The sequence below is a fragment of the Struthio camelus genome, chromosome Z, assembly GCF_040807025.1.
Source record: "Struthio camelus isolate bStrCam1 chromosome Z, bStrCam1.hap1, whole genome shotgun sequence".
Taxonomy (NCBI): domain Eukaryota; kingdom Metazoa; phylum Chordata; class Aves; order Struthioniformes; family Struthionidae; genus Struthio; species Struthio camelus.
In genome coordinates, this window is record NC_090982.1 from 50,046,482 (window position 1) to 50,061,416 (window position 14,935).

The following is a 14,935-nucleotide window of genomic DNA, read 5'->3' on the forward strand; positions in this document are numbered from 1 at the left end:
TACCTTATGCAATATTCGTAGCCGTACTCTCAAAAGGAAACATTGCAGAGCAAACAAAACAAAACCAAGCATCGAAGACTTACATTATGCAGAAATGTATACATGATCTTTTTCTCACTGCAGAGCACCAAACTTTGTTATGGCCCCATTTAGGTCTTCAAAATCACACAGTACTTTGATCCAGACAAACTTCTGGATCTAAGAAGAACCTAAAGCACAGAATTCTGGAATCAGGAGAAAGAAAAGTATTGATGTCCCAGTTACATCATTCAAAATCTGAGCAAGAGCTCAGATACAAAAAACTCACCGAGGTCAAAAGGACTACTCATGTGAGCAAGTAAGAATTCAAGAACCTATCTAAATATGCTCAGACACAGCTAAAGCTGGCCTACAGTGAATGGCCAAAGAGCAGTGCTCGCAATTCACAGACTTTAAACTACCTTGAGGCATCTTTAATATAACTTCTTAATATACCTTGGACTACTCTTTGACCTACCTTTCTAAGGCTATAGCCTTACAGTAGGAATCATAACACAGAAGAGCTTTAGAGCAGGTCCTTTGAAAGCAGCCTTAAGCCTGAAATCTGGGGCCCTTTCTCCCAGCAGACCTTTTAAAAAAATGTAGTGAGATGAAAGTGGACCTCTCCCAGAGCATCTCACTTCTGGAACGCTGGGGCTGCATTTCTGCAGTGTTTTCTGAAAGCTAACATACTGTGTATGGCACAAGTGAAAAAAACGTCAGTAGAAATAACATCGATTAGTCTTCTTCTGACCCCAACCTCTAGTTCTCACCTTTTCGTGGCACTTTTGAGGAGAGCTGGGCTGCCGTGCAAAACAGTAACACTGTTTATTAGAAGGAACTTTGGATTGCCAAGCAGATATTTCAAGTTAGATTCCTATGCTCCTGAGGTCTTCCTCAGCATGACTGTGGGGAACCTCTTCCTCTCAAGGAAAAGACTGGCTGAAATTTTCCCACATGCAACAGTGCATTTCTGAAAAGAATTTCGATGCTTTAGAGAAGAAAATAAAAAGTGCAACAAGTTTGTTTACATCCCTAGATAACACTTTGCCTAAAAAGAATTAGGTTGAACATTCTCAGATTAAGTGACAGAGAAGGAACAAAACATGTATATATTCCACAAGAAACGACCAAGTTCCCCATAGGAGCTCATCACATCACCCCATGGTAGAAAGTTTCATTTAATGGTATTAGAGATTTCTCCTCTGTTCTCGACGCTGAAGAATTTCGCCTGCCATGTATTCTGATTTCCCAATATTTTATTTAGATACCTTCTTTTTTTGAATCTCTTTTTCCAGATACCCACACCATAGGCTGGATCTGATATTTCTACATTCTTGGCAACTTAGTCTAGCCAGGGTCTAAGAGACGTCCAGTTAACTGATTAACAACCTTAACAGCTACTGCTTCAAAGATTTAATGACTAGTATAGCAGCCGTTTTCAAAAGATTTTTCTTATCAATTAAGTAGCTTCTTATGGGCCATACATGTTGTTTATTGAAGAAAGTATATGTGCCTAGCTTGGTGGAATTTTCTAAATCAGAAACTTAGTGTGTTCGAGTTCATTGGCTATAAAACGTTAATTAAATTAAATTTAAATTAAATGCAGAGATATTCAGCTTGTCATACTAGACCTTATACTAACCCAGCTGTGGTCCCTTCCTTAATTCAATACACCAATCTCTTTATTTTTCTTCTCTATATACCCACTATCCATGGCTAACATCATGAAAATACTTCCTTTTTTGGTGCTTGGTGTGTTCTCTCACCTTGTAGGTGGGTGGGAGCATACCTGGAACTGAAAGCCCCTCTCCGTCCACGGATCCACCAGCGAGCACTGCTGCTCTGACGTGCTGGAAGAGATGTACAGCTGAAGGCAAGGGAGTAAAACTGATGGGACCAGAAGCCAAATACTTGGACAGCAGAGGATTCAGAGCTTGAGGCAAAGCCACAAGGGCCATCTTGTGAGCAGCTTTCTCTTTTTAAAAAACAGTCATAACTGGCTATTTTTTTTGTTTCAGTATGTTCAGAAGCATAAGATGAATCCCTCGGTTGCTGCATTTACAAAAATCTTTACATAGGCACTTACCTTTTACAATTATTATTACCTAATAATTTTATTTTTACTACTCCATTTCCCTCATGACAAATGGCCCAGGTCATTTGATATAGGAAAATTTCTGATAAAGAAAAAGTAATGATTATACATGTAACTGTTCCATTTTTGCTAGTGAAAAGTTCTTACACAGGAGGAGAATGACCCAACAGATTTCCTCAAAGATTTATATTAAGCTCTGGGTCAGCATATTTTTCTCTCAGGAAAATTAAAGTAATCACTTAATCAGTCACTCCGCAATCTCTATTATGAACAACTTTATTACATGCTTTCATTCACTGATTACTTAAGGTCAAATACAGGCCTGCACATTTACTAATACCATATGTGAGTGCCTGGAGTTCATAAGTAATACTTGTTTTTACCATGCAGCAGTTTAGGTCAGTGAATCTATTGATTTTAACATTACCAGAACTGGGCTATGTTTCTATGAAATCGAAAGAAATGAGTAATTGGTTCATTTAAAGACATATAGTCCCTTGTATTTTCTAACTGTTGCCATGTCAGCAAATTTCGCCATGGAATTTCTAAAAAAAAAATTCCTGCAAAATTCCATTAGCCCTCTTATTGCAGTGCTTTCTCAAGCCTAACCTAAATTTGGTCCTGTGACCATTTTAATACAAGGTTAAAAAATCAAAAGCATTGGAATTTATCACACTATATGTAAGGGCACTTCCAACTATCCATTCAAATAAATGCATTTGCAACAGATAAGATTCAAAATTTTCACTCATGATCACCTGATACAATTTTTATGTCAGAAATCTTAAAGTGTTTTTTCTTTATCCTATCTCTATGCTTAAATCATCACAAGACCAAATTCTGTTATGGACACCCCCTTGGCTAGTTTGTTTAGCCTGGGGAGGTTGCCTGGGAAATCCATGGCATATGGGACACATGATGACCTCTTCAGCTTCAAAGTCTATTGTCTTAGAAAGAATTTTGCATCTTATGCTATGAAGTCTAAAAAATAGCGCTGATAAACTCTTCTTGTCAGGCCAGTTCCCAGTTTCTAGCATCTAGCATAGGTTTTAGTTTTGTTGAATGGGTAGTTCACACTTCCAAAGTCCATTAATCTCGAAATGGATGAAAAGGAGAAAAGGCTATACCATTTTACCTTAGGACAGTGGGTTTGAAGAGAGTTAGGGGAGTATTCGTTTTCTCACATAAGGAATTTTGAGACTTTGTGTGATATACTAAGCATATTTCTGCTCACCTACAGTGAAGAAAGATTAATTTGTTTTTGAGTAGATGCAGAGAAAGGCTACTGGGATGTTCTAGAGAGAGAAGAAACCTTTCTATGAGAAGAAACAAGAAGAGTTTGACTTTTGCACTCTAGCAACACAAAGGCTGAAGGAAGATTTGAGTTCTGCCTATAAATATGGCTCTACAAATATAAAAAGTCTTCTACCCAGATGAAACTGTGACGTGAATACCAGAGAAAAAAGGAAGAGCTGTTTAAACTAGAGGACCACACTGGTATAAGAATCGGTACATTATTAAAAAAACATCTTGTTATCAGAGTGTTGAAATTCTAAAGCAACTTTCCTACATACGTAATCTAGTTAGTATCTAAGAGAAACGTAACTGATTTTAAGGCAGCACTTAAAATTGTAAAGCACTGTAAAAACAGTAAAACATTGTAAAAAGCACTTCCATTTCCTTGCTTCCTGGCAAGAAACAGGACATATTGAACCTTCAGGTCTCATCTTCTCATAACATTTCTTTCTCTCATTTTGATAAAATATGATCTTGCATGATCACCACTTCTAGCACATTTGCTAACCCAAGTTTAAGTCCTAATGCGGAAAAGACTGTTGTAATCTTAACATATGACAGCTCTGTTCATATATAAGTTAGAAGAGGATAAGAAAAATCCACTTTTTATCTGTAGTTATCCTCCATATTTTTCACAACCCAAAGACAAGATGATTTGGGGGGGAATCTGTCTTGCTTTTAAAATTAAAGTATAAAATAAGTAGAAAATATTGGGAAAAGCAAAATCTGCAGTTCCGCAGCACTGTAGCTGTGGCTGTAGCAATAGGGTACAACGGCAGGCCGTAATCGATGTCTAACATCACTGGGAGATTCTGGTGGCAACAGAGAGATGCAGTGAAAAGTGGTGGCGCAAGTCAAGGCAAGGGCTGGCTGACGTAATGCCTTTTGGGATGGAAGTAGGCTGCTGTCTTGTGATAATGTTTTGGGTTAGGGGGAAGAGGAGTAAAGATTTCAACATGTAGCATTATCTTGATGTGCCCATACCCTCACAAAGACAACAAGGCAAAAATATCCTAGCAGAGAAGTCTTTCTTTACTGAACTTCTAAGGACTTCAGTAAGCTTTAAAGCATCCACAGGCTAATGAAACAAATAGCAACTGCCTTCAGGGGATTTTCTTATTCTAATGCTCTCCAGTAGAGACAGGTCACTCACTTGGATATGTTGCTTCCCTTTCGGCTTCATACAATGCACTACACATTCAGAAACAATTTTTTCCTCCGGCAGTATTTTATCCTTTTCTGTGCTCATAATCAATCACTAATTGTGTATCATGCGTGTGTGTGTGTGCATGCACGCACACACATGCATGTGTCTAATTTGTAAAACATAATATGTGCATATAATAACCATTTACTCTTTGCCTAATATATTAAGGAGAGATATAGGCAACTGTGGATGTTCTTTTTGTTACATTGTTACTTATTAGACATACAGAAGTAGCATTGCTAATTTGAGTGTGAATGAATGGTCGCAACAGAATGCCAACTTTGCAAACAAAGCTGGACTAGACGTGGAATGACATATTGAAAGCATGAAGCAGACAAAGAACAAAGATAAAAAATGAAAAGCAGAAGTGGGCAGGAGGGAAAATGCACCCATATGGTGAAAATATTCTCTCTCCATGACAGAATAAATAGTCTACTAAAAAAGGAGACAAACTCCGATTCCTGTTCCACCCACGCAACTAAACTGATTCTGGAAATAAATTTTGTTCTGAGAACTGTTAAGACTGGACACTTGTACAAAGTAGAGATCAGAGGACAGATGTTCATATCAGCATTGCTCCACCAAAGTTAATAGAATATCTCACCTAGTGGAGGGAACAGAACATTGAGAACTGGTCAGAAACCAGCCTTAATGGTAAAAGAAGTAGATTTAAGTGTTCTATTTCATTAACTTATAAAGGTGTCATATATTTTATTTAGGTTAATAATCACACACTTTGGTACTGTTTCCACATCGGGATTGTGATGGAGATCAGCTGCCAGGTCAGCGGCTAAAAGGTAAAATGTTATTTAACACAGGGATTTTGTTTATCGATACTGCTATTAAGTTTGTTGTTGGGAATATTTTTCTCTTTTTACTCAATTTCACTTCTTGCTAAGCAATATCTTAGTGTTAGACCTTGGGAAAAGGTCAGGCATGTTATATTTTCCCCCAAACGCTATGAAAACTTGTGATTTAGTGTGAATAGATTTCCCTAAATAAAAACTAAAATTGATTAAATTTACAAAAAAAAAATATTCAGTATAGCAGACAGCATCTCTTGCTTGGTTTCTGATACTTATTTATGTATTCTGTTTCATAAGAACAAGTGTGGGAAAAAGCAAAGTTTTTATTTTTTTTCTAAGTTTTAAAAACAAAAATAAATGAAGAATTTAAAAGAAATTTAAAGGGCCACAAATGTGTAAGGAGGTGGAAAATCAAACATAGACCTGGATTTTAGAAAGTGTTGAGTCTTGTCACTGTCACTAAGGTCAATGGAAACTATGGATTTGGGATTTACATAAAACAGCTTTCACCATTTTGGTGCAATTATTTTGAAGGCTCTAGTGTATATCATATCTGTACGCTGTCAAACGGGTGAATTATAGCAGGATCACTGTGAGAGCATGTGCGTGTGTGCCTTTGAGTATGAGTGCGTGTGGATGAAAGAGGGAGAAAGGGAGGAATCAGAAATATTTCAGTGTCTGTGGCCGTGTAGCTTCACTTTTTTATGTAGCTGTACTCATTTCAGTGCTTTATTATGACATATCATACATCAACATTACAAGCTGGCAAGCAGAGATAAATAGTGGCAAAGCTCTTTTTATGCTATTTTGTGCTGCTGAATACTTTGGAATCTCATTTTTGACAGCTTAAGGCTGAAGTATCATATATTCCCAACAACTTTATTTAAATCCACAGATGAATGGTACAGAGCATACTCTTAAAAATGAAAGCGCCTCACCATCAACATCCACACTCATACACACATACACTCATACAAACAGCACGTATCAAAAAACTTACCAGCTTTCCCTTCCGTGCTGTCTTTTATTGGAATGGATTATGGCTGCTTCTCCTCATAGAAAATATCAAGGAAGCAACTGGGGGAGAAACAACTACAGCCTGATTTAATAGACTAATATCGTCTGGAAAACATTTTTTTCTAGGAGTTTCGTTCTTTTTGACTGAACATTTATCTGAACTTCAAGATATCTTTTTTCTTATTTTATATTTAAATACAATCATGTAGACAAGTACAGACTTAGCAGTTTCATTTCACTTTGAAAGTACAATATTCCAGAGAGTAATCATAATACAAATAATGATAATAAGAACTGAAGCTCAGGCAGCATCCTGTCCTACTCAGATCAGCCACAAATGCCTTGAAGTACAGGAAAAAAAGATGCAGCAATTTAGAATGCAGCAGTACAGAATAAATAGAGAATATAGCCTGACTGGCTGTATTTGCTTCAGATCAATGTGAAAAGGGAGTTCTGTACATGAAGATTCAGTTCAAATCAGGTGCATATTTACTTTGCAAAAAAGGAAACTTTTGTACCCCTCATTATCTCCTTCCATTGGCACCAGCCCACGTAGCTTATTTGCTTGTGAAAGAACCATGTCTGCCTAGTCAGAGAAAGCTGCTCCAGTAACAGGAGACTGCTCTGTAAGTCCTTTCTTCTATTAAAATGGTGCTCTAATCTACCATCCAAATCATTGATTTTTATATAGCTGCGTATAAGATTCTCTCAGTAATGGAGCCTTTCTTTAGGAGACTGAAGGCCCTGCGTGTTTGTGCTCCTATAGAAATGCCTTCTGCTAACTACAGGTGTAACAAACAGCACCGTTCAGGAGACTGGAGTAGCTTAAAACAGGCAAATACTGAGCTAATTAAAAACCTCCAGGATGCACCTAAGACCTCACAAGTCACTTAGAAAACTACTGAATAGTCTGGTGATATATGACATCAATCAGATATGCCATCTTCAAATTGGTGTGTGACATCTCCCAGAAGGTTTCGTGTTAAGGGACGTGCAGGGAGGCCTTAGTCAAACTTCCAGCAAATACACATGACATCAAATTTCCAGAGAAAGTAGCGTTTTTATGAAAAGGCTTCACTTTATTAACTTTTTTAAATTGAAAAACTGGAAACAACCACTTTTGCTAAAAACTGATTGCCTTTGATTACACCAAAAGTTTCCAGCAAACAAATTTCCCAACTGAAGGAAAACACAGATAGATATACACAAATGCAATCTGAAGTGGCAAAGATTAGCTATGAAAGAAACAGTCCCAGCCCTTTGATTAAAAAAGCCAACAGCCTTCCTCCTGACTAAAACTACAGAAGAATATAACAACCAGGTCCAATGCACTAACAGAACTAATGAAATAACTTTTTCCCTTATTTATCTTTTCCAGATGTCTAGCTGAGGCTGAAGCTGACAGAGGTCAATGAGGGAAACTGCCTGTGGCCCTTCTCAGGACTCTGAAAGTGGCTTTCCCAGCTTCTTCATCGAACTCGCCACAGCAGAAAGTTATTCTCAAGGTACAGTGACCATTTTATAAGCTTTCTAATACATGAGGCTGGGTGCAAGCTGTCTAACTAACAGCACTTTGTTTGTACAACAGTGTGAAGGCATATATGAAATGGAGTGATTTCTATTATTTTTAAAATATGCTTTAATAACTTCAAGGTGTTAGAAAACTGTTTCATCAAAAAGCTAGAATGAGAGTGATAAAGACTCAGATTCTTATTAACAGAGTAGACAGTCAAGCAGTCCTTGCTTAGTAGTCAAGGGCAAGGCAGAAATACCTTTTTTTATAACCACTGGGTATGCACCTCTAATATGAGTCTTTAGGATTATTTTTGTGACTAGTCCTGTGCTAAAGTATTTGGATAAAATCTGATAATAACGATAGGGAAATTATAAGAGAGTCATCTAGTTCTATGCTAATGAATAACTCTGCTTCACTGAGGAAAAACAGTGAGATTTCAACATCATTGATTCCCTCTAACTGTAAAATAACTTAGTACAAAATATTGCGTGTTTTACAGGGTCTGTATTTTTCTGGCATTCTGAAACAAAGTGCTTAATAACTAGACTCATTAATGCTAATGGTAAATCAGTGAGATTAAATATTTCTATAAATCATTTTATTAATAAAACAGTGGGCTCATTAAAGAACTATTGAACTGTTAAGCAGTAATATTTCAGTATCAGGATTTTATAAACATTTCAATTAGCACAGGTTGACAACATGGAGGGGGAGGTGTAAAATACCCTAGCCACTGTATGGGATACAGAGTGCCAGCTCAGCTTGCTGAGAAATAAAGGATAATGTTTCTGTGGGATCATAACTGCATAGCAAATTGAAGATTTTTAAAAATAAATATATAAAGCATCTCTAATTTGCACTGTTCAAGGACCTTCTGAAGGACTGTGTGAGACTACTGTACACTATATCATTTTACTATTATCCCTAGAAGGATGACTGCCAACCTGAAAGGAATTTGAGCAGCTGAGGACAAAGAAGTGCATACTTAAACACCAAAAGAATAATGATAGCTTAGGAGAACAAAGTGAACAATAAAGTGCCCTCAGTAAGAATGTTTAACATATGTAAGTAGTGAAAAATGATAGCTAGAAGTCTGCATTTCAAATGTGCTACAACAAATGTGAAAGCAGAAAATGACCACAGAGTAAGTGTTGGGAGGATGTCAGACTATTCAGTGTCCTGTTTCTTTTGACATTCTTCACGTCAAACCTTCACTTAGTTCTTTTTCCCCTAATTGTCACATATGTGCTTTAAAAAAAATTGGAAGGAATTGGAGGAAGAACTGCCAGCAAGAAGAGAACCTAATGGCAGAAGAAGTAAGAAAAGGTGCGTTTTCAGAGTCTAGGATTCCTCCCTCAAAGATAGTAAATAGTTTCATTCAATTCTCCAGTTTCTTGAACTGCATTTGATGGAGGGAAAAAAGCTCTTTCATTTTGGGATTAGTGTACCAAGAAAAACAATGAAAGAGGATTTTTTATTCTCTGTAAGAGTTCTGAAATATTTATCATTATCCAGTAGAGTCAGTACCTTCTTTTCCATCCCACTTTCTTGGTGTTGTCATCAACCTATTTCTCTGAATGTCTGTAGACTTTCAACCCATGAGGACAAATTCATCTGTCATATAAGTCATAAAATCCACTGAAGTTAATAGGGTAGCAAAGAGTTATCCAAAGGTACAAGTAAATCTGATACAAACGTATGATCAGCATGACTTTTCCACAGTGCCCATCTGCTAAGGTACTCCATGGACTGGCACTTTGTTCTCTGATATAATAATCTCTCATCCTCAGCTCATATTGCAGGACCATGAAGAAGGGAATGTGGTCTACAGCATAACCAGCAAGATATTACTAATGCTCACGGAGCACAAGGGTTTCTAAGACTTGATCTTTCTTATTAGCTCCACAATATGTTTTATTCCACATAGATGAAATTCATTCAGAATTCCTCAGAATTGAAAATCATATGTAGTTACACAACTAGAAAGTGGTATGCCAACTCACTTTCAGAATTAAACAACTAGGAAGACTCTTTTATTTGAAACATTACAAAAGCAGAGATAACTGTTTAGAAAAGAATATCTAACAACCTTAGATATAGTCTGAGGAAGCAGTGTATGACACCTTGATGTTTAGTTTTGGTTACCAGGCAAGATCACGTGAAAGACAAAATAAGGTTTAGGCATATATCTGAAGATATCAAAATCTTTAGAACATAAAAAGAATTAACCTTAATTTATACCAAAACCAGAAACAAGCCATTTCCCTCTTTGATTACTACCTACAAACAAAATCCAAAGGATTTGGCTGATCTGATTGGAACCTGTCCCAGTCATATTAAAAACAGTTTAAGGTTGATGTGATGGATTTTGCTTTCTTATACTTAAAAGCTTAACAGAGTATCTGGAATATCTAAATTGCTTTCATTTACATATACATGTGATATACATGAGTAAATTTTGATTAATGTTTACATTATTTATCTTACAGAGTACTTAAATCTAATGAGCACTTCCACTAATCACTTCTGCATCAGGAACAGGGGAATAAACTTGAAAAGACTGCATAACAACAAGGTACAAGAGATTAACAGGGTCAAAAAATATTCATTAGAAATAGAATAGATCCCTAGTGATACTGATAGAGATGAATGAAAATTTTGGCTTAAAAATGAGTGATTAATAGCTAAACTACTTCACATTTTCGTGCTACTACTTTCATTTTAAGAGCTCAAGATGTTTGACAACAGTTGGCTGTTTAATCTTCACAGAGTGCGCAGTTGCACAGCATCAGGAATTTAAAATCATTGTTTCATACTCTAGTGTGTGATATAATTTTTTATGTTAAACAGCCGTACTGAAAATTAACAGACGATAAGTTGTCAAGAGTATGGTACTCGATTGTAACAAAAGTTATATTGGCCAAATGCATTGGCAAGAATGAATTATGGCCAAGGCGGGAGGTCTAATATGGTTACGTGCTTTACAAAATAAGCCATTTTCTCTTACATCGGTAAAGATGAGTCGATTTTATTTCTCCAGAGAAGATGTCTTCAGAAACGTAAGTTCCGAAGTGTGCTGAGTTGTGACGCAACAGAAAGAACGACACCTACTGAATCATCTGTACTTCAGTACTTATCAGTTCCTCCATCCACTACCTGTGCTGAAAACCATCACTGCCGGTTGGCCAAAAGAAAAATCACCGTGTCTGCCAAAAGTGACAGATCTAGTAATTCCAGGAAGAACTAACCATTATGGATGATCTGATCCTTAAAGGTGAATGAATTGTAGTGCTGCAATAACTGAGTTCAGAAATGACACTTCATTTATTTGGGAAAGAGAAAAGTAGAGAGCAGAGTAGGTGTGAATGCAATACATTGAAGAAAGCATGCAAAAACATCCAACCGGCCGACGTCACTGAACACCAGTCCATGAGACATCACTGAAACAGTCCATGAGGGCAATGGCCTCAACACAGAAACCCTCAGGAAAGGTCAGGGCACTCTTCAAAACAGTGATGCCAGATATTTCCACAGGGAATAATGAACATTACGTTTGTAACCTATAAACCCTGGGGTTCTGATGCTTTTGCCTGGAGTTATTGGGAAATTGACTACTCACTGGTAATAAATATACATGCATTACTGTCTGACATAGAATTACTGTGTGTGTAGTAGCACCGATATTTCCTTTTACCATGTATAAAAATTTCAGGTATCGTCAAGAAACTAGGAATTTTAAATCTTGTAACATTTAGTCCCTGCAATCATACAATAGCAAGTGCATTAAAAACAAAAAAAAAAGAGAAAACAATGTAAATTGTGAAATACTTTGTGAATAAGTCTTTAAATTTTCCTAGAATTATTAGAATAAAGAAATATGTAGGTTGAATGCATCAATCAGACAATCAGTCCTGAAGGCCTGTGATTTGCATTACATATCTGCCTCCAATAGATTATCAGCACTATAAATGAAACCATTAGTCCACTATGAAATCTTAAGAAAAGTCTACGTTTAAAGAAATTCTCCTATTCTAAATTATACCACAAATATGAAAGTGTTATACTTACATTAGAAGGAAAGAACAATACACAATCTGGATGCTAACTGAAAAGCAAAACAAACACAAATGTTAGGAAGATAATTTTAAATCTTATCAGTTTTTTTTTTTTTAAACTGTGTGTTCAGAATGCAAAATCCTTTTGAGTCACCAGAAAGACTCTACCACTATCTTGATCATATCAAAAATACTGTTCCTAGAACCCAGGGAGAAACCAAAGGTCACCTGTAGTCCTTCTCATGTTGGCTGTGTAGTAACAGTACACATATTTATGCAGTTCAGCTTCAGCAATGCATTCTGAATTTAAACAGCAATGTTCTGAAACATTTTATTAAAACCTTTGCTACTAGTAAATTTGATCAGGAGGAATTTCTCAGCTTGAAATCTCCACAAGTTACATCACCTGAAGATCTGCCCTAAGAAGTTTGCAGGCTAGACTGGGAATCATTAAATAAAACTAAGCTTGATAATCTGACCAGTTTTCTTTAACTAAATGGGTAAGTAGTTACATCCTGAAGAACAACGACAATTATTAGCTATAGTGCATCTCATAAATGGCACTAATATCTACCAATTCAACTAGTTTACTGTCTCCCTGAATGTATCTTTTGCTAGAGTCAGTTGATAGCCATAGGATCTGTCCACTCAGCAAACAAAAACAATGCTTCAAAACATTATAATAAGTGCTTTTTGAGAGCTATATGTAATATATATTATCATATGGCACACATCTTGTAAAAAGCTGCTTTTACCTTGTTCTCATGAAAATACATTAGTCAAAAGAAAGACACAAGCGTGTTGAAAAAAATAAATGACTATAAAAGTATCATGGAGATATCTGAGTAATCTCTGAGGTACACAAGTGCCTACCTGGATCAAGACATCAGTTTGCAGTGTTGGATAAAGGTGCAGCTTACTAACAAAGGTGGGTTTTTTGTTTTGTTTTGTTTTTCCTCATGAGCATTGTAGCTACCTGAACTAAGTGGTTCCAGAATCCAGAACATAATTATGGAAAAAAATGGTATGTTCATCTTAGGAAATGCATCGCAAAGCTTGTTATCACCAGTGAAATAAGAGATGGCTTGTTTTTGCTAGGGACGAACCAGCCAGCTGTAACCCCGTTCTGATCCTGATATGGGAAAATCACGCACTTGTGACCCCACACTGAGACCGCCAGGTCATTAGCTACCAAGCTTCGATTCCTACTTGGACCACTGAACCAGTTCTTATTCAGAGGATAGTGTCTCACTGACATAGATATTTCCGAGGCCAAATAATTCTTCTTGGTTTGTTGCTATGATTTTCTTCCTCATAGCTATTCTGTCACTCCTTTTTCTTTCAGTAGCCTAACACAGAAAGTATTAATTACAACAGTGTTTGCTGCTACAGGTGATTTTCCATGCTGAAAGCAGAAAAAAGGGAACTGAAAAGGTTGATTCTGTGGAGCAGTATCAAGTCACAATATTTTGAAAATTATCTAAATTAAATCTGTTGTTTAAACCATTCTGCCTCACATCGTACAGGTAAATGATCCTGACCAGAGTAAAATCTCCAGATTTTACAAAGATGGGCTCAGACAGACTTGCTTTGGAAACGTGCCATCTACTACTCTGGGATGTGATCCAAGAGGTATTGAACGATTCTATCAAGTATCTGTGTAGAAAATAGGCATGCAGGGCTATTCAGCAAAGGGAGACCCCATTCACCACCATGGAACTATTTTGAAAACTTTAAGATCATGCTAAAGTGTTAAAATATCCTGAATCAAAATCCTAGACTTAACAACAATTAAAATTTAACAAGAATGAACGTTTAATTAACATTAACATTTAATCAAGAAATTTGCATTAACATTTAACAGAAATATTGAGAATTTCCATGTAGACCTTAATAAGAACAGGACGACAACACTGAGATTGTAAGGTATAACTCAGGCTTGCAAGGTATAATTCTGGCTTCCCTTTTCCAACAAATGCAAGATACTTCTCTAGGAATTGAGGAATATATAATAGATCTGATTTGTAGTCCCTCAGGTCTGCTAGCTTTGGCAGTGACCAATGCCTGACATTCAGAGGAAGGGTAAAAACTTCCACAATGTACCAAAGCATTTTAGGATTGTAGTAGGTATAGCAGAGGGGAAAACTTCCTTCTTTACTTCTCTGGAGATCAGCTTAAAGCGTAAAAGATTGAAATACTATGTAAAATCAACTGTATGGTTACCCTGTAGAATCAATTATATGACTACCTTGTGTGGTATTTATTATATACCTACACTGTAAAATTTACAATAAGTTTTCAGTTATTAGCATTATATTTAATATCATCATTCTCATTTTACATTTATCAGCAAACCATGCCTCCAGCATTACAAAACTACTGGCATTTATCTGAGGAGGGCAATGTAAGAATAGAAGGAATATCTGTGCTTATAGGCAGATGCAACAGTAAGTGAGGATGTGCCTGGACTAATGATAGAGTTAACCCTTTGGCAAGTGCAGTGAACAGGTATTTCCAGAAGGCTGGATGGAGTTAGAAATTATGCAAATGAATTACCTAAATACCGGTTGGAGGCATAAAAACCTTTAAGGATCTGGAGCTAAGCACTTACACTGTTAATAACTGTGCTACCCATTTTCTTCTAGCAGCTTATCCCCTGAGTGACTTCAGAGACCTCAGGCCAAGTCACAAAGGGAATTTAATGGGCTTGCAACAACGTACCGGCAAAGAGAACTTGTCTTATAGCCAGCTAGACAATACCTTCAAATGTATTTGAATAACGTCCCTCAGTTTAAAAGCCATGCATGATAGAGGCTTCATATTTCAAGAGACTTTTCCTTATACTTGCTAGACTTCATACCACAACATACCACACCTTCTCTGCTGCCACTCCAAACGTCCCCGCAAGAAACGTTTTCTAAT

At 36.7% G+C, this 14,935-nt stretch overlaps 1 long non-coding RNA gene across 2 annotated transcripts in view; it reads right to left on the reverse strand.

Annotated features, from left to right (window-relative positions):
- Positions 1 to 12,044, reverse strand: part of LOC104140168 (uncharacterized) — a 34,601-nt gene extending 22,557 nt beyond the window's left edge. Inside the window, exons 1-4 of one of the 2 annotated variants that reach the window (XR_011137844.1) lie at positions 12,027 to 12,044; positions 1,811 to 1,871; positions 792 to 991; positions 84 to 209 (exon numbers count right to left, since the gene is read on the reverse strand). This is a non-coding gene — a long non-coding RNA (uncharacterized lncRNA). Of the gene's footprint in view, positions 1 to 83; positions 210 to 791; positions 992 to 1,810; positions 2,084 to 12,026 lie in introns of those variants that run through there. The other variant, XR_693236.2, reaches the window with a different exon arrangement.
- Between the last annotated feature and the right edge of the window lie 2,891 nt (positions 12,045 to 14,935).